Here is a 19,295-nt window from a genome sequence, read left to right as displayed (position 1 = left end):
ATTCATGGGGCACCTACTGGTAATCAAAATCTTTCCTGAACTGCTGCTTTAGTCTGACTTTTCTGAATCTTTTCTCCGCATCTGTTCTTGAATGCAACCCGTATCTGAGAGAAGTTTGACCTCTTGGTGATGCTGAGAAAACATGTGTGAGCAGTTAACAGAAACCAAATATGAGAAGTTTCTAAAGCAGGCTTTGTACGCCTTCTGGGTCTTGTCTTAGACCTATATTTCGCTTGAATGGAGGTTTCTCCTGGCCAATAAAGCTGATTCTGATTCTGATTCTGATTCTCCTCAAAAATCATTTAAGATATCAATTCCACCTCCTCGCCTAAGTTATGCATTCATCATTTGTTGTACTGCAGAACAGATTAAATCCCAGGAATAAAGAAACAAGCTTTGATAATTAAATAAAATAAGACAATTTCCTTTTTTTTCATCCAATCTAGCAGCTGTCTGAACAATTACTATATGGAAAGGGATGAAATAAAAACGCTCAAATCCGCTACAAATCCCCCTGATCCTCCATCCAGGCCCTTGGTCATAATATCTTGATGACAAAGACTATTTCTATGCACAGGACTATGCCATTTGGTTCAGCAGAATAGAGATGGTAAATGACTAAAACGGGATCCTTTGATAAGTGGAATAGAAAAAAATAAAGTCAAATGAAGCAATTAGAATCAGAGTGATAATCAGAAAGCTTTATTGCCAGGTACAGTCAAAAACATTTTACAATACCTTCAATCTGATGTATCAGGTGCAACAAGAGTAAAAGCAAAAAGAGAAAATGGTGCAAAAGTCAGAAAAAAGTGGTCTGATATACTATACTATACTATACTACTATGTACAGTGGGGCAAAAAAGTATTTAGTCAAAAACCAGTTGTGCAAGTTCTCCCACTTAAAAAGATAAGAGAGGCCTGTAATTTCCATCACAGGTATATCTCAACTCTACATGAATGTGGTGGATCAGAACCAGATGCAGGAGATCAGAAGGCAGGGGTTCCAGAAAACTGGTGATTTATTAAGTAAAAACAAACCCAAAGCGCTGCAGAGCAGGGTTAACAAAAACACAAGAGTGTACCAGAAACCTAACCGGATACATGGAGGATCAAAACAGTACAGACCAGCAGGGAGTAAGGGAAAGACAAGATCAGATATACACAGAAGGGTTGACAAGACACAGGTGCAGACGATCAGGGCAGATGGGAACCAGAGAAGTCAAAACAACTGAAACACAAAGAGACAGGAACTAAAATAACCAAACCGTGACACAACTATGACAGACAAAATAAAGAAAAAGAATCCTGAAAATCACATTGTCTGATTTTTAAAGAGTTTATTTGCAAATTATAGTGGAAAATAAGTCAATAAAAAAAGTTAATCTCAATACGTTGTTATATACCCTTTTTTTATAGTCTTACAAGCAGAAAAATGTGTTCATTACGCGTTAGTAAAATACATTATATATTGGACTGCATGAATAATTTTCAAGGGTTTTCTTTGTTCACTGCTACTGTACATGTCTTAAATAAAATTTCTAGGTAAAGTATATTTCTGGTAATATTTCCTGTCAAACCTGACTCCAGAAAAGGGACGTGTAAATGACTGTTTATACCAGTATGTTTTTCAATTTGACAATCAGACTGAATTGGCTCTTTGGTCCCTTTTTGTTAATATTATCATTAACACATGTTCTCACAATTATAATGTGTTGATCATAATTTATAAATTTAGCACAAAAGTAAGTAAATTTGGATATACATATACAGTGTATATATATATATATATATATATATATATATATATATATATATATATATATATATATATATATTCAGTATATACTGTATATATATATATATATATTCAGTATATACTATATATATATATATATATATATATATATATATATATATATATATATACATACAGTATATATATACATACAGTATATATACACATAGGTGTGTGTGTGTCAAGGAAATGTCAGCAATCACATACAGTAAAGAATGAGAGTAATGAGCGCAACGTTTGTCAGTTTGAGCCTTTAGCAGCTGTCTTCCACACAGTGTTTTCCTTGTGAACTCAGGAGGAGAGCTGTATGGGCTGCCTGTCAGCTGTCCTATGGTGCTTGGAGAGGGCTCCTGGTCTTTTTAATTCCCAGCCAATCTTCTGTCCATCACAACATTTTATCCCTTCTTTAGAGCACAGCTCAGGTCCACATACTGTCACTTCTCTGACATATCTCACAACCTGCACCTCAAAAATACAAAAAAATATTTTCAGCTCCTCCACATCCCCAACCTGCTTTCAACAGAATCAACAACCCTGTTTTCATATTGGCTGTAGAAGCAGAGCCTCCCACCTACCCCTGTGCACCAATAAACGTCATACTTGACTCTTAACTTGGCAGCATGTTTCTGAGATGATGATGGAACCCCAAAAATAAGGCAGCTGGATTCAACAGCAGATCACCTTATTCTAATCAGGTGACCTAAGAAGTATCTTGGGATTGTCACAAAAGGCACCACATATTCATAATAATGAGTGCAAGTGAATTCTGCACAATGTACACAGTCCACCAAAGGTAAGGGAAGCATTCCCTGAATGCTGCCATTCTCTACAGATTTCCATGAATAAAGGATTAGCCACAAGCTGCATGTCAAGGTCTGCTGCTTCCAGTTGCTTAACATGATTAAGATTACATTTTTTTTTAACAGGAGAAGAGACGGCCTAAAGTGAAACGAAATAGTACAGCAGTTCTGCGAAATGAAACTAGTCACAGTATTTACAATGAATCTGTGTCATTATTAAAGTCAGGTTGGTGTTGACTTGTTTATATACAAGAATAACTGTTGAAGGGTGAACTGCAGTAGGTAATTAACACTATCAATATACCTCTGGCATTATTCTTAGAATAAAAAAACAAACAAAACAAATTTAATTTCTCCTTCATTGGAACCAACCTGGCGAATTAAGTTGATTTTGTTTGTTGTATTCTGTTTCTTCTTCTTTGAAGTGTTTCACAGCCACTCTATCGGACCAGAATCATTACCACCAGGCCATCTTTGTAGACAAAAGCCACTATTCCATCTCTCATATTTTAGATACATGAAGTCAGGGTCTGACATTAACCTTTTGACTCACTAGCCACGTGGGCTGGTTGTGATGGAAAATTTAGCCTTGGCCACTTGGATTAAACCAAAACTACTGTGAGAAGCAATTTTGAGCCTTGGCCTGTACAGTTTGCAGACTGATACTTTGTCCCTAAAAGATCAGCTCTGAAGTTGCAAGGATTTGTCTGCCAGAATCATAAGAATGAACCAGACTCCACTGCATCATCTTTTATGTTTTAAAATCATTGTGCTTCCTTTGTTCGTTGTCATTATACATCGAGACGCCTGATGTATTTTCTGACCCATTTGCATGCAACTGCTTAATTAAATCTACTGAAATCTGACTCATCTTTCAAATTTTATTCTTTGTAACTTAGATGCACTCAGTTTCAGTCCAGATATCCACCTCATGGGAAAGAGCATATTAAAGAGTATTTAATGGGTTTTTCCACTACACTGGTAAATGAAAAAAATCCAGCGGCCATGCCTTTTTTTCTTTAAATACAATACAAATGGTCCACAAGTATCCACATTGTCTGTACATCCTGGCACCTGTAGACTGGAACCACCATGTGTTTAAATCGGAATGATGTCATCGTCTCACTGCATGGAAAAAAAAGCTCAGTTTAGCTGTCAGACCTTCCTGCGGCCGCTTTGTTTTTAAAGGGTTAATAAGATGTACATTAAACATGTGCTTCCTAACATGCTGCATATGAAAGTGGCTCTAATTTCAGTTTTGTGTATCATTGGTAGAAACTTCCACCCGCCAGTGTGGCAGATAACCTCCGCTATTTACTGGTCAAACAGAAATTGGCCCTTGAGCGGACCCTGCATGTAGTAAACGTGATATGACATGTTGAGTGTGTTTATTATGTGTTTCATAGTATTTGTTGAATACGTGTATTACCGTAAACATAAGACAGATTTTTACACTGAATCATTCAGTCAACTTTTGATATGCTTCATTGAATCTCTCCTGATCTGGTTATTTGAAATGTTTATAGTTATAAGGCATTCATATTTAAATCTATTCAACATATTGGCTTATCAGAGCTTTGCACATCCTCATCATTACTGCTTTTACAAAAGGTGTGTGTGAATTTCCCCTTGGAGTCTTGCCTGTTATATTATGGTGTGGAAAGAGAAATGGGGTGAGTGTGATCTTGAAAGAGGAGTTGAAATTGAAGGAGTGATGGTGAATGTCAAGGTGTGAGAGCGGTGATAGGAGCAGACTTTAATGGCCATGTTGGGGAAGTGAACAAAGGTGATGAGGAGGTGATAGGAAGGTTTGGTGTTATTGAAAGGAATCTGAAAGGACAAATGATAGTGGATTTTGCTAAAAGGATGAAAATGGCTGCAGTGAATGTATTGCGGGGCAGAGTTGACAGGCTTTGGGTGATTGTTACGTGTTGCTATATGACTGGGAAACTACAGTAAAAGCAATTAGAGAGATGGATAGGAAGGTACTTGGTGTGTCATCTGGACAAAGGAAAAAGGATAAAGAGACCTGGTGGTGGAATAAAGAAGTACAGGAAAGTATTCAGACAAAGAAGATAGCTAGGAAGTAGTGGGACATGGAAAGAACAGAGGAACCTAAGGACAAGAATACACTCCTGATCAAAATCTCAAGAATTTGCATTTTGCACTGCTGGATCATAAGAAGGTCCTGAGTAGAGCTTAAAAATGCAAAAAGGAGAAATGGGAGCAAGAGGTTAAAAAATTGAGCATGGAAATTTTTGAAAAACAACAATTTAACTGAAATGTTCATCAGCTGATCAAAAGTTTAAGACCATAGCACAAAACACCTTAAAATCATCTCAAAACAGAAATTAAAGGGTAAAACAAACCCACTTAGTAATGAGTAGCTCCACAATTCGTGTTGATCACTTCAAAAATTTGTTTCGGCATGCTGGATGTGAGTGTGTCTAGAAGGATCATGGGAAGGTTGGGCTAAGTGGTGAAGACAGCTTCACGCAGGGAGTCCACTGTCTGGAACTGATGTCAAACTTTGCAAACTTCCCGTGCCGTCCATCCCCAAATATTCTCAAATGGATTTAGATCAGGGAAACACGCAGGATGGTCCAAAAAAGTGAGGTTATTCTCCTGGAAGAAGTCCTCAGGCCGCGTTCTGAACTGCAACATTGTCTTGGTCATCATCACACACACAAGGGTCCTTAGTCATGAGGGACCACCCGCTGCAACATCTCCACATAGCTGATATTTGAAGCTCCTGCACCACTTGAAGCTCCATTGTTCTTTAAGTCGTTCAAGGCGCACCGCCCCCCTCCACTGTGCCATGTAGAGAACCTCTCAGATGGCATCTCCTCGTCACGCCAATAACCTTTCATTGTCCGATGTTCTCCCTTGCAAAGTCCGAACGGGCAGTTTTGTGGCATTGAAGGAAACGTGGCCACTTTTTTTTGAAGCCCTTCCTTCGCAAAGGTCTGACTGATTTAATCAAACAGGAGTCCCCTTCGATTATGATGTTTGCAGATGACAGTAGTCTATGGTGAGAAAAGGGAACAGGGTGAGGAGAACCTGGAGGTGGAGGTATGCACTAGAGAGAAGAGAAATGAAAGTCAGACAGAGCAGGACAAAATATTAATGTTTAATGTGAGAGGAGACAGTAAAGGTGATATTACAAGGAGTAGAGGTGAAGAAGGTACAGGAGTTTAAGATCTTGAAGCCACTGTATCTTAACATTCTTTACAATAATTCAAAATAATTTGAATAATTATTTTGACAGATTTCATTTGGCTGTGCAGGTTCATTCAGCATTAACTTTGTTATGTATTTATTCATTCATTTTAGTCTGATCATAGTTCAAGTAAATAAGTCAAGTTTTGACTACGATTGTCAGTCAAAGCAAGAGCGTGAGTCAAGCAAAATAGGGTGGCTCTAATATCTGCTATTTTTCTTATTAGTTGTTTTGTCAGTTGGTCAAAATATCAAAATCATTCATATGGATTTACTGTAATAACTGTATGGTAATGGGTTTAGTTTTAAAATCCCATAAAAGCCCATATGGTCCTTTTTTAATTTCCAAATCAGAACAGAATGTATTAATGTCAAACTTCCTTGATCTCATGTGTCCGTCTTCTGGCTCTCGATGAAGGTGTACGCTTTTCTTCCCCCGCTCCCTCCCTATCTGCCTTGCTGCCACTCTCTGTTCTGTTAATCTATTTTGGAACCTCTCTCTGCAGATCTTCTGACTTCTGGAGTTGGCGGTTACCTGGCATATCGACAAATTTGAAAAATGTTGGCAGCTATTCTGGCCCGTTCCAGGCACCCTGGCTTTTGTGAAGGGATGTTGTACTATCAACACTCAGACTCAGACGCTATGAAGAGAATTGCAGGCTAGCTGCGCTTTCATCATTGGCAGGTTGGAAAGACCTTGGAAAAGTTGCAAGTTTGGCTTGATGGAATTTGACCACAAATTCGTCTGTTTGGAGTCGCCTGTGGAACTGGATTAGAACTATACTGAGGCCGGCTGATCGCACTCCATCGCTATCAACGATTTTGGAACTGAATCTGAGGGAGAGTTCCCATACTTACTTACACAAACATGCACACATGCACATCCAGTAACCCCTCACCCCCACCCCCCAGTTTGGCAATTTAGAACCTAGGTTGAATGTGCTGCGCCAGGATTCTGCGCCAACCAATTGGGCGGCCTCAGGCACCTGTCCATCAATGTCTTATGATGTTTATTTGCCTTTTTTTGTTCTCTTGGACGGGCTGTACTGGAAAATCAATTTCCAGCAGAGTCATTAACTTGAGTTTGTCATAACCAATAATGTGAGGGATAAAACTGAAATAAACTGGAAGAAAACCCCAGGACAATCAGAAAGAAAGAAAACACTAACTCATCATTAATAAGCTTGTCTCCTGTGGAAGATTTAAATAACCTCAAGTTTCTGTTTGACATATATGAAAGAGTCAATGAGAAAAGTATCAGCAATCAGATATCCAGAACAGATTCATCTTCAGACACAGGGGAAATATGATTGCTTGTATTATTCTGTATCCTGTAAGTTCTCCAGTGTGGGGAGACGAAATCATTAAGAAAAATGATCCTGTCTTGGCCTAGGCAGCTTCTGTAAACATACCTTTCAGTAAGGTTTTACAGGCCCAAGGGACCCAGGACCCCCTGCAAATGTGCTTCTCTTCCTTTTCAGTCCCAAAGGATATAAGGAGCCTTTGGTATATTTACTCACTACATTTGCTGTGATTCTCCACTGTGCTCACTGTAACAGAGCAGAAATCCCTTCAGACCAATTTGGAAAAAATACAACACTGTCTCCTGTAATGATGTTTATTAAATCCAAGCAAGATGATTAGAAGGTTTCAATGTGAAATTGTATTGATTTTTTTCTATAATCTCATAGAGATACCTTATTTATACAATAATAGTATCTTACTTAATTATTATATTACAATAGAGAAGGCTCATTAATCATAAATAAAAGGGAAGAAGTTTTGCACTGAATACATTTACAGATATCATCATCGTTCTGACAAGTTAGACATGTTCAAAAGTTTAATATGAACATTAGACAAAATAATTTAAGGAGAAACCTTTTGTTGTACAGAAAACAGTTATTGGTTCTCAAATTTTACTTTGTGCTCTTGATCTCGTTCTCACGGCAATTTCTACTGTAGAGTTAACTCCACAAAAAAATACAACATTGACATTAGAGAAGTAACATTCAGCATACTGTCCAAGAGAAGCCCTCAGTTTAAAAAGAATTACACATTTTTTTATGTTTATAAGTTGAAAATCAGCTTGAAATAAAGTATCAGTCAAAAGCCAGACACACCTAGCCATTTTTTAAATGTGTTCAAACATTGTACATTGACTTGTACACGTTAACTGAAGGCAAAACTGCTTTAATTTATCTTAATTAGATTTGCAGCAAGTAAAAGTGTCTATTGATACTCTACATAAGGAAACATGTAAATAAGAAAACAATTAAAGCTTGGTAAAACTACCTAGAGGTGGCCTGTGGTTCTTATTTACAATTCAATTCAATTTTATTTATATAGTGTCTTTTAAAACAGAATTTGTCTCTAGGCGCTTTCCAGATACCCAGAAAATGACCATTTCATTATTCTGAAAACCTATCTGCTTGACAAGATTCGAAAACACGTGTGAATTCCCTGAATTATGAACGTAAACTTGAAGCAGTCTGGCAAATAATTGAATATGCACCATTGCTGTTTATCTCCAGATAAACCGACATGTTTGCAGCATTAACTAATCCTGATCACAGGGAGTATAAAAAAAAAACCTTTTGTGGAAACAGCTAAGATGTTAATATACCTGCCTTTTTTTCTTTAAAAAAAATTGCTTAGGCCACATCAGCCATTCAGTTGTTGTAATGCAATTATAATAATGGCTGTAATAGTCTGGCTAAGCTTTTGATGTCCCACAGTGGAGGGATAGACTCATCATAGCAGAGCCATTACCAACATTAATGATGGTTGTGCTCTACTCAGGTGTGCAATGCCAGAGGCAGCATGCACAAAAGCAAGGCTGACTGGAGTAAAGGCTTCAGGTTTTGAATCCATGCTGAAGCCTAAGGTGCCTTCAAATCAGCTCCACACAAGTAAATCAAGGCAACATGAGCCAAAATAAGGCAATGTCAATATTAATGCTTTTCTATTTGTTTTTTACAACCCCAGTTCCAAAAGAGTTGGGATGCTAAGTAAAATATAAATACAAACATACACTTACATTTTATGCTTAATAGAACATAAACAGACATATCAGATATTGAAACTGATATTGAAAGACACTTTGCCATTTCCTTGAAAATATTAGCTTTTTTTAATTTGATGGCAGCAACACATCTGTCATCTCTGCCATGGTGCATCACCTGGTCTTCCAACAACGCTCTGTAAACATCTGGGGAGTAAGTAGACCAGTTGCTGGAGGTGCTGGTATCGTCCCATTCTTATCTGATGGAGGATTCTAGCTGCTCAACAGTCCTCAGTATTTGGTGCAATATTTTCTGTTTCATGATGCGCCAACTACTTTCTACCGGTGAAAGGTCTGAACTGCAAGCATGGCAGTCCAACTCGTGAATTGTTCTCCTGCGAGGCACTGCTGCTGTTATGGTTGCAATGTGTGGATTAGCGTTGTCTTGCTGAAACATGTAAACTGTCCCTGAAAGAGATGTTGTCTGGATAGAGTGTATGTTGCTCTAAAACCTCTGTGCATTTCTGCATTGACAGTGAGTTTTCCAGATGTGCAAGCTGCACACACCATAGACACAAATTCACTCCCATACCATCAGTGATGCAAGCGCAGAAAACAAGCTGAATAGTCCCTCTCTTCCATGGTCCACAGGACATGCCGCCCATGGTTTACAATTTTTTTTTTTACATTTTTATTCGGAGCACATAACATTTTCCATTTTGCCACAAACCATTATAATTGAGCTTTTGCCCAGAGATGACAGCAGTGTTCTGGGTCATGTTCACATATGGCTTCATCTTTCCATGAAAGAGCATAACCTGCATTTGTATAGTGCTCGGTGAACTGAGTTCACAGACAGTATTCCTGAGCCCTTGCAGTGATTTCCAGCAGAGATTCTTGTCTGTTTTTAAAGCAGTGCTGTCTGAGGGCCCGAAGATCACGAGCCCCCAGTTTTAACTTGGGCCTTGCAGACAGATTCCCCCTGATTGGCTGAATGTGTTGATGATAGTATACATCCTCGATGGTGGGATCTTTAAAGTCTTTGCAACTTTATGTTGAGGGACATTTTCTTGAAATTTTTTTCAACTGAATGCTAATTAGTTGTCAATGCTCCCCCAGTTGCTTTTGATTTGTGCCAGTTACTCTTCCAGACTTTTGTTGTACCAATTCCAATTTAGAATGTGCTGCCGCTGCCATCAATTTCAAAATGAGCTTATATGTTCCATGAAGCACCAAAATTCAATCATTTTTAACAGCTGATATGTTTCATTGAGAATAAAATATGGGTTTATGAGATTTCCAAATCTCAAATTTTGGACAGCGACCCAAATCTGTACAAACAGAAATGTTTGAAATGTAAATGTGCGGGGCCTCAGTTAGAGTCCATGTTTCAAGTCAGGTACACCAACACCTTTTGTGGTTGGTCCATCAGAAGGCCTTCACACCAGTATGCGCTTGGAAAGTAGAGATTATGTGATTGTAACTGACATTTTGTGAAAATCAATAATATTCAAATCAATTAGACTTTGTGTAACAAATGCGTTTCCACATACAAATGCCAAGGGTTAACACGCTGTCCTGACAAAGAGAACTAGGACATGAGGCAGGGTGACTGCTGTTGGGCCGCACCAAGTGATCATGTGGACTTTTATAAATGTATATTTTTGTGATTATGAGGACCTGTAAAACCAGACTTTGCCCCTTCTTCCTGAAGTCCTGCGACCCCGTGCTGCTAACTCCTGGTTATCTCGGCCTGGGTCGAGATAGTCCGTTTACGACCCCCACTGCATGGCCGGAGATCAAAACAAGGACCCAGCAGGGTTTCTGCCAGGGAAAACAGACTTCCTTGGGGTTTTATGACACCTAAGCAGGGGTCGGGACGCAGCGGAGCCCTAAAACCAGGCCTCTTTGGACAGACACAAAACCTACCAGCAACCCCCCAGCATGCCTTGCGGGATGGGGCGGCGCCCACAAGCGGCGCGCATCCAATCGCAACGAGGCACCGATGACGTCACCGCAGCGCGCGTAGGATCAAAACCCCTGCCGCTGCTCCTTTTCTCTCTCTTCTCTTCTCTTCTCAACTTCATCTCATCGGCGCTGGATCTTTGGCCAGGCCAAAGGATCCCATCTCCTCTCTCTCCCCCCGGGCTGGGGGGAGGCAGGAGGCCCGCACCGGACCGGGCCCTGCGGGGTCCGGCCGTTGAAGCCGCAGTCCCCCGGGAGGCTCCGATTTCTCACTAAACTCTGTTCCTCTTTAAGTTTCTGCAGATCCGAGCTTCCGACGCCCACGCGCTCCCGGCAACCAGATCGGGACACAGCTGCGATTGAGTGCTCAGACTGAACCCCCCCTCCCCGCTCCGAGCCCCTGTCTGCGAACCGGCGCAGGGATCGGGGACGGACGGCCGGCGTCTCGCCCGGCGTGAGCTCTCCCGGGGCCCGGACGGCCGCGCGTCGGCGACCGGCGCAGAGAGGGAAGCACGGCGGAGAGACCGGTCCCCCCGCCGCGCCTAGGAATGCGTGTGAGCCTCCGTTTTGGTCCGGAACCACGGCCCGGCACGAGGCGGCCCCGCCGCTGTCTAATCCGTTTCAGGGGAAGGGACGGGACGCGATAGCCTGACTGCGAAACCCCAGCAGGACCGCGAACCCAGTCGACAAACCCGCAGGCACCCGATTCCGGATCCCAGAGGAGACGTGAGCCCGCGTAGCAGTGATCAGTAGGATTTAAGAGTGTTCAGAACTGTGTGTGAGATTGTGAGACCTGGGTTATCAGTAACTTAAGAGTGTTACAGAGCTAAATCTGTGTTCAGAGCTGAGATTACATCATCATTGTTATCATTATCATGTTTGATTATTTGGTAGTCGTTGTTTTCTGCCGTAGGCACGTTTTAAATGCTGCGTTCGCCATCCGGTCCGATTGCACGTGGCCCAGAGGGCGCGTCCATCTTTAAAAGACCACAGGAGCCCCGTTTGAACTGTAGATGTTCTGTATCTTCGTTATTATTGCTTGATTTCTTTTCTCTTTTTCATTCCATGCATTTAACTTTCATGTCCTATTTTTCTATTGATGTTTTTCTAGTTAATTAATTGTTTTATGATACTTAAGCCATTTCTGCCATCAGGTTTATTTGGGGTGTTGCGTTTATCATCTTTTGACACCTGTATGTAAATAAATCCTGATTGATTTTTTTTATGAGTGGTTGTTATTTCATGCAAGATTTGGTCACAAATTGATTTGTTTAAGCAGAGCCTAGTGTTCGGATATCACGCCTTCACTTCATCCTGTAAGTGGTAGTAGGATTTGCTGTTATGCAGGATAAACCATAATCATATGAGACTGATTTTCTGCTGTTTTAGTTATCGAATCCCACCGGAAGTAAGGCCCGGCGGTGGTGCCCCGAGAATTATCATTTTGATAATATGATTTGATAAATAGTCAACTTTATTAATTATTAATAATTATTAATAATATTCATTAATAGCCTTGAATAACTAATCAGCCAAGCTACCCCGAGTCGCACAACACTGCACATCGTAAACTTCGTCAGGAGAAAATAAAAAAATTGGTTCATTCACAAGCAAGATATGAATTAGGACTTCAGGCAAACGGTTTACGGTTCGGCCGCATTAACGGCCGAAGAAATGGCTTAAATTGCGCCAAAATTACACGATTAATTGAAAATGGCCAACTTCCTGTTCGGTTTCGGCCATGGCGCCAAGAGACTTTTCTTTAAGTTGCGACATGATACAGGTGTGTACCGATTTTCGTGCATGTACGTCAAACCGTATTGTGGGGCTTGAGGCACGGAGTTTTCTAGGGGGCGCTGTTGAGCCATTAGGCCACGCCCATTAATGCAAACCATCAAATATCAAATTTTTCGCCAGGCCTGGCTTGCATGCAAAATTTGGTGACTTTTGGGGCATGTTTAGGGGGGAATAAAGGCCCTCATTTTGTCGGAAGAAAAACGAGGATAACGAGAACGAGAAAAATTCCTACAGATACAATAGGGCCTTCGCACTGTCAGTGCTCGGGCCCTAATTAATTTACGAGATTAAACAAATGAAAATTTGCACCATTAAGGATCTTCTGCAACTTTTTTTTTTACATTTTGGTCCCCTTTTTCCAGGTTTACAGACTCTTACTGTAGAGTCTTACTGTAATGTACATCTTCAATTTAAGGGTTTTGTTGAGACTGTCGTGGAGCAGAGGGACGCTATCCATCACTCAGATGACATTATAGTAACATAGTGTGTACTGTTCCACTGCGTCTCTGCCCATTCCCAGGTCCCATCATTTTCATGCTAGAGAGTCTCTGCAACTTACTGGATATCGTTGGTATGCGAATTGGACCAGTACTGGCACCATCGCACCCTTCAGACAGAGCTTTGATCTCAATTAGGGACTCCTCTCCAGAATGCATTTGCAATTCCACACTGGTCTTGTTGGTTTCCATTACAGCAGTCCTGCTATGCCTGTTCTGGTGATACACTACCTGGAGACAACATAGATCCTGGGCTGAAAATCATCATGAAATTCATCAGCTGGAGCAGTAAAACATGTAACCTTTGTGACCTCTTAGCAGTCAGATGTGTGTCTGAGTCTGTATAATATATCAGCCTACGCAGACGCAACAAAAACCCAAACAGAGGAAGTTTGACGGAAGTTGAACTATTTTTGCACTGTCACTATTCTGAGGAGGTTATGAATTTAAAATGTGTCAACACAGAATAACCCAAAGAATTAAAACAGGACCTCAGGACATCTGTTAAAATATTTAATTTTTCAATAATATCTATGCTCATGTCAAAATGCTTAATTTTGTCCTTTTTTTCAAGAAACATTAAGCAAAGCAACGTAAACTGCATAATCGGGTTAAAACATCAAAAATACAGTACAGACCAAAAGTTTGGACACACCTTCTCATTCAAACAAATGGGGAAGTATGTCCAAACTTTTGATCTGTACTGTATACAAGAGTTCGCACTTGTGTCCTTTGTCTAGAGTACATGCGCTGTAGGCTTCCTTTGAACAAAGCTCTTACCCAAGACTGATCATTAAATGAGCCTGGCTGCAAATGGCGGGATAATATATACATTTATTTGTGGTAGGCATCATCAAAAACTACTTTTAAAAAAGTGAGAAAAGGCTGAGTTTTCTTTGCTGCATGGCACCTTCATTTTATCAGCTGGGACAGATCTTTTAATTTTGAAAGGCAAGACAGGGATAATCCATAATGTAACACCGGAGTGCTGAGGTCTATCTTTCCACTGTGATGAAAAAGCCATTTGTTGAGATGACAGCTGCTGAGCCTGTGTTTGTATCCTCAGTTCTGGAGCAGTTTTTTTCCCTCTCACAAACTCACCTTGTATCCCGTCACCTCAGACTCATTCTCCAGCACTTTCACATGTCCCAAACTTAGACTGATCTTTGAATTGGTGAGTTTCCACTCAATGCTCCCGGGAGGCTGGCTGGGTGCTGCAAGACAAACAATTATACGTGTGCAGGCCCGACAAATGAAGCATAAACCGATGTCATCAGTAGCAGTCTGTAGCTCTGCACTCAGCCTTGATTTAATCACCGGGCCTTTGCATTTTATCTGATGTACTGGATTAACGTCGAGAAATGGAGGTTAAGAAAAATAGAAGATTCATGCTTTTCGATTAGTCTTTTTTGCATGTGTGTAAAAATCCGGTTATAGGGATAAGAACAGTACGAGGCAGAAGGCAAGCCTTGTGATGCATCTTTTTCCAGTAGGACTGCATTCTGATGTAAGCATGACTGTAACATCCAAAAATATAGAACCTTACAAAAAGAATGCAAAATAAAATAAAATGGTATCCAGAACATAAAAACCCATATCAACACACACACAAATCATCTGGGATGGAATGGCTCCAGTATTGTACGTACTGTAAGAAAGCACTTTAAAGAGGAACTTTTATGAAAAGAGTTTTTTTTTTTAATGAGATTTAAATATTGTATAAAATCTTCAAAAACAGCTGGGACAAATGTTACCAGAGCATCATACAGATCTTCTAATCTTATTTAGGAGAATATTGCAGTGTGTGTGCTGTGGATGATAATCTCAAACAAAATAAGAAACCAATAAATCAGCTGCTTAACACAACTATGATCATCACTGCTTTCATGTCCTGCCCTTTATCGGGAGTTTTGTTACCCTTTCTGTAACATAGAGTTTTCCTCCTACTGTTACCTGTCGACAAAACAACACCCTCACTTTTCCAATGGCTTTACAATTATCAGTACAAAGCATCTGTAATAATGGCAGGTAGTAGTCATGATAATTGGTGCAGGTACGTCACTCTAAACAAATTGAAGGAAGGGATATACTTTACGAGTCACATTTCATAGTTGAGTGAGACCCTTAAATTCACTGGAGCCTTGAAGCTGGGGGGCTGTGCCGAGGTATCAGAGGGGGTTAATAATCAGAATGATCGCAGCGAGAGGAGTTATCGCTGAACGAGTATGTGATGGGTGAAATCAGATGAACAAACTATAACTGAAGCAAGTGCAGTCATCTGCAGGATATAACATAAAAGGAAATCCAGTTTGACGTTAAAGTTAAACTATACATTTTTGCGCTGGAAAAAGGTAATTGAACCAACAGAACTTGACAGAAGGCCTTAAGTCAAAGAAACATTGGTAGTTTATGTCTTGTGTGCTGACTCACGTGGTTTCTTGGTGGAGATGCTGATGGAGCGGCTGCCGGGTCCGAGCCCGGCGCTGTTCTGAGCCCTGATTGAGATGCGATACACTGTGCTTCCTTTTAAGCCAGAGAGCAGAACTGTGCTGCCGGTAACCCTCACTCTGTCAGCTTCACCCTGCTCAGATCCTTCCTCCCAAATGAGAACCTGGACCAAAGAGGCCAGACACACAGTATGACCTGCATTTGCATGTTCCCCCTTTTATTTCCTCACAGAGTGAGCTGACATCTAATACACACACCAAGTGAAAACATGTCATGTAAAGTGAAAGAGTACATTGTGTCTTGTAAGTCATAAATACACTAAAACTGAAGTAGCAAGTCTCTTAAAAACATCAGTGATATGTGTTCAGTTCAACTACTGCAGGACCTGCAGAGGTCCAACATGTTAATGTTTCAAATGATAGCATGTCTGACAATAGCTATAGAATAAACTGCAAAGGAATGTGGGTAACGATTATGAAGTTATTAGCATCAGTATTTATATAGGAAACTATTTATGGAGAAAGCAGATAGGAAAATGTCAAACAGATGGCTTCAGAGAGGGTACTTATGCAGTTGGAGGCTCACAGAGAAGGGCCAGGTAGATGCTTTTACTGCTGGTCTCAAGGATCTTCCTTAGATTAGGGGGGCACGGTGGCACAGCTGGTAGTGCAGCCGTCTCACAGCTAGAAAGACCTGGGTTCAATTCTGTGGGTGCTGAGGGCGTGTTAAAGGGGACCTATTATGAAAAACATGTTTTCTCTTGCTTTAACATATATAAAGTGGTCTCCCCTCAGCCTGCCAACTCAGAGAAGGAGGAAAGCAACCAAATTCTGCAGTGTCTGTACAGCCCGGCCGGATGAGCCATCCAGTGTGATAAGGATTCTACGAGCCGTTTAGATTCTGCTCCCTTTCGTTACGTAACGAAAATGCGATTTAGATAGGTTGGCCTGCGATGCGTGAAACCACGCCCACAACTAACTCCGCCCACCGGAGTTAGTTGTGGTTGTTTCATAGCAATCATGTTGGTGAGACAGCAGCACCCTGCAGAAGAGACAGGAGCACCATCACAGAATTATTGATTTACCTGATCAATGTTGACATGTCAGTATGTCACAAACCAAGTTCATCCTGGTCAAAGACTTACTGTGGTGTGGTTTATTTTTAAAAAGATAAGCAAATTTCGATGTCTCCTTATTGATTGACAAGTCCTGTATTTCAAAAAGCAGACATAGTTCATTGTTCACATTAAACTTCATTTATTTATGTATGAAGAAACTATTTATGCCCCTTTTTTCATTTTAACAACTTAGTTTTTTCCAAGGGGTTTTCATAAAATGTCTTTGACATGCTTTGGGGAAAATCCTGCAGATGTGTGATGCAATGGCTCGTTCCTCAGCAGGTTTTTTCACTCCTGTTCATCAGCCGCTCAACCTGACTCCATCCCTTTGGCACTAGTGCAGCTTTTGAAAACGCTATTTCAGAGGAACTGTAAATATTGCATGATGAGAGCTTGAGTGGAAAACTGGATAATTATCTTCAGAGTTGGGTCTGTGATGTCACAGACTGACATCACTGAATGGTTTTCATTTCACAGCTTGTGATTTTGATTACAATTTTTAAAAATGAATTGTTAGTGTCTGAAAATACATGTTCACACACCAGATGCCCAACACCTGTTGAGTTTTTGATGAAAGTAACTTAGAACAACCTAGTATATGCTCTTGAGAAAAGAATAAGTAACTTTTTTGTTTTGTCTTATGTTGTAATATGTCTTGTTTAAGGATCTTCCAAGATCATGCCCGTTCAGTCTGAAGTGGTGCCTCCAAGTTTTCTTTGGACAGTGTTTTGGTTCACATGGATGAAGCTCATGAACGATCATTGTGATGCTCATAAAAGTCGTTAATGTTTGTGTTTAATATTAAAACTCTGCGTTGTGGAGTGTATGGACAGAACAAACAAAAGCTGTGCCCTGTGGGAGGATTTGGGCATCTTCTTCGGGAGATTCATCAGTTGCAACATGTGTAGGTTATTTCTGTAGTTGCTCTACCTGACAACGTGTAATAAAGTTTTATTCCACCTGCTTTCCACACCTCAGTAAATCTCAGGCCGCATATGTTTCACATGTTGCTTTTTTAAAGTATGTGGTTAAGTATCTTTGAAAATGGTTACAAATACTCCACGGGGGTAGATGCAATTTTTTTGTTTCAATGTGCATCCTGCAGTTTACAGTAACGGAGGGGAAATGACATCCTGGTGCTACCAGCAGTCTAATCCCGGTATTGTGTCTGTTTAGAGTAAAAGCAGCACGCTGCAGAGCTGCAGCTGAATTTTCTGTCTTGTATCTGAGAGCGCTCTAGCACAGTAGCGAATGTACTTCATCTGCATTCTGACAGCACTTAATCAAACACATGATGAATGAAAATACGAGACAGGAGACACTTGGAATGTAAAAATGCCCTCAGACCACAAGTGAAAGGCCCAAAGCAAACAGTCGGCGATGTAATCACACAGCACAGTGAGCCGGAATAGGTTTAAATGCAGTTGTTAAACTTTTTCTGCTGCACAGGATGTTATATGCTTCATTAAACGCTTAAGTGACTGCAGGTTCTATTTTCACCTCGGCAAAGAAATATTATAACAATAAATTCTAGAAGAATAAGTCATAAAACTATTTACCGTCTCCCACAAACTGAACCACTGACATTTAAGTCACATTGACTCTTCCTTTGAAGGATGGGATGAAAAGAAAGTTTGTCTTCCACAAAGCACTTCTAAAATAATTCATCTGCAGTGTTAACAAGGATAGCAGCTTCTCTGAGATCTTTGGTGTACACAATTAGTCTGTGCTAGCCCTAACCCGCTCTCCGTGGAGCCTGTCGCACAGTTTACAGAACAAACTCAATGAAGCAGGAAGACGAAACAACTTTCATTATTCCTGGATGATGTGTTATCTAGAATTCTTACCAATATAATGGGATTGTTGGGACAATATCCTCCGGCAGGAGGGTCCCCCTTCATGAGCCAGGTCCTGCTCAAGGTTTCTTCCCTCCTAAAGGGGAGTTTTTCCTTGCCACTGTTTGGATAAAGGTTTTTCTCCCACTAGGGGAGTTTTTCTGGGTCTCTGGAAAGCGCCTAGAGACAACTTCTTTTGTAATAGATGCTATATAAATAAAATTGAATTGAATTGAAAATATGGTAACTGATCAAGAAACAACCTTTAAGAATAATGAAAACTAAATTTAAAAACTAACATCTCCTGGACAAGTATTAGTAAGGCAGGGCTGCCCATTACAACGATCGCCATCTAGCGGGCAATCGCAGGGCATGACCCCAGGCTGTCATCATTCGTCCTTATTATGACATTTTGTCACTCGATTTACGTTTTGCACATGTGCATAAAAGTGCTGTAAAACTCTACCAAGCTATGGAGTAAGAGAGGGTATAATAATAACTCAATTTCAATACTTTAAATACAGCAGAAATACTATCTTCGATCAAAGCTCTCCAGCTATCAAGAATTTTGGTTACACGCAGGCCGAAGATTTGACCCAGCAGCTTTGGAAGGATATCACAGTTTGTGAGTGTTTCTACAGGCGTGAGTGACACAGCACGTTGTGTATTCTTATTCGGATGGTGTTTACCAATATGACTGCAAAAGAGGAGCTGTTAACAGTCCTGCCCATGAAATAACACATGTGACGGGAGGACATTTTTCAGTCTTTCAAAAACTTTATCGAGAAAACCCAGCTCCAAGTGTGTAAATTGGTGTC

General features: G+C 40.5%; 1 pseudogene; it reads right to left on the bottom strand.

The window, feature by feature from the left end:
* Nucleotides 1-5,585: 5,585 nt before the first annotated feature.
* Nucleotides 5,586-19,295, bottom strand: part of LOC133449174 (contactin-3-like) — a 57,041-nt pseudogene continuing 43,331 nt past the window's right edge.

This window comes from Cololabis saira, chromosome 8 (genome assembly GCF_033807715.1).
Source record: "Cololabis saira isolate AMF1-May2022 chromosome 8, fColSai1.1, whole genome shotgun sequence".
In the NCBI taxonomy this organism is placed as follows: Eukaryota; Metazoa; Chordata; class Actinopteri; order Beloniformes; family Belonidae; genus Cololabis; species Cololabis saira.
This window is presented reverse-complemented; position numbering and strand designations above follow the sequence as displayed.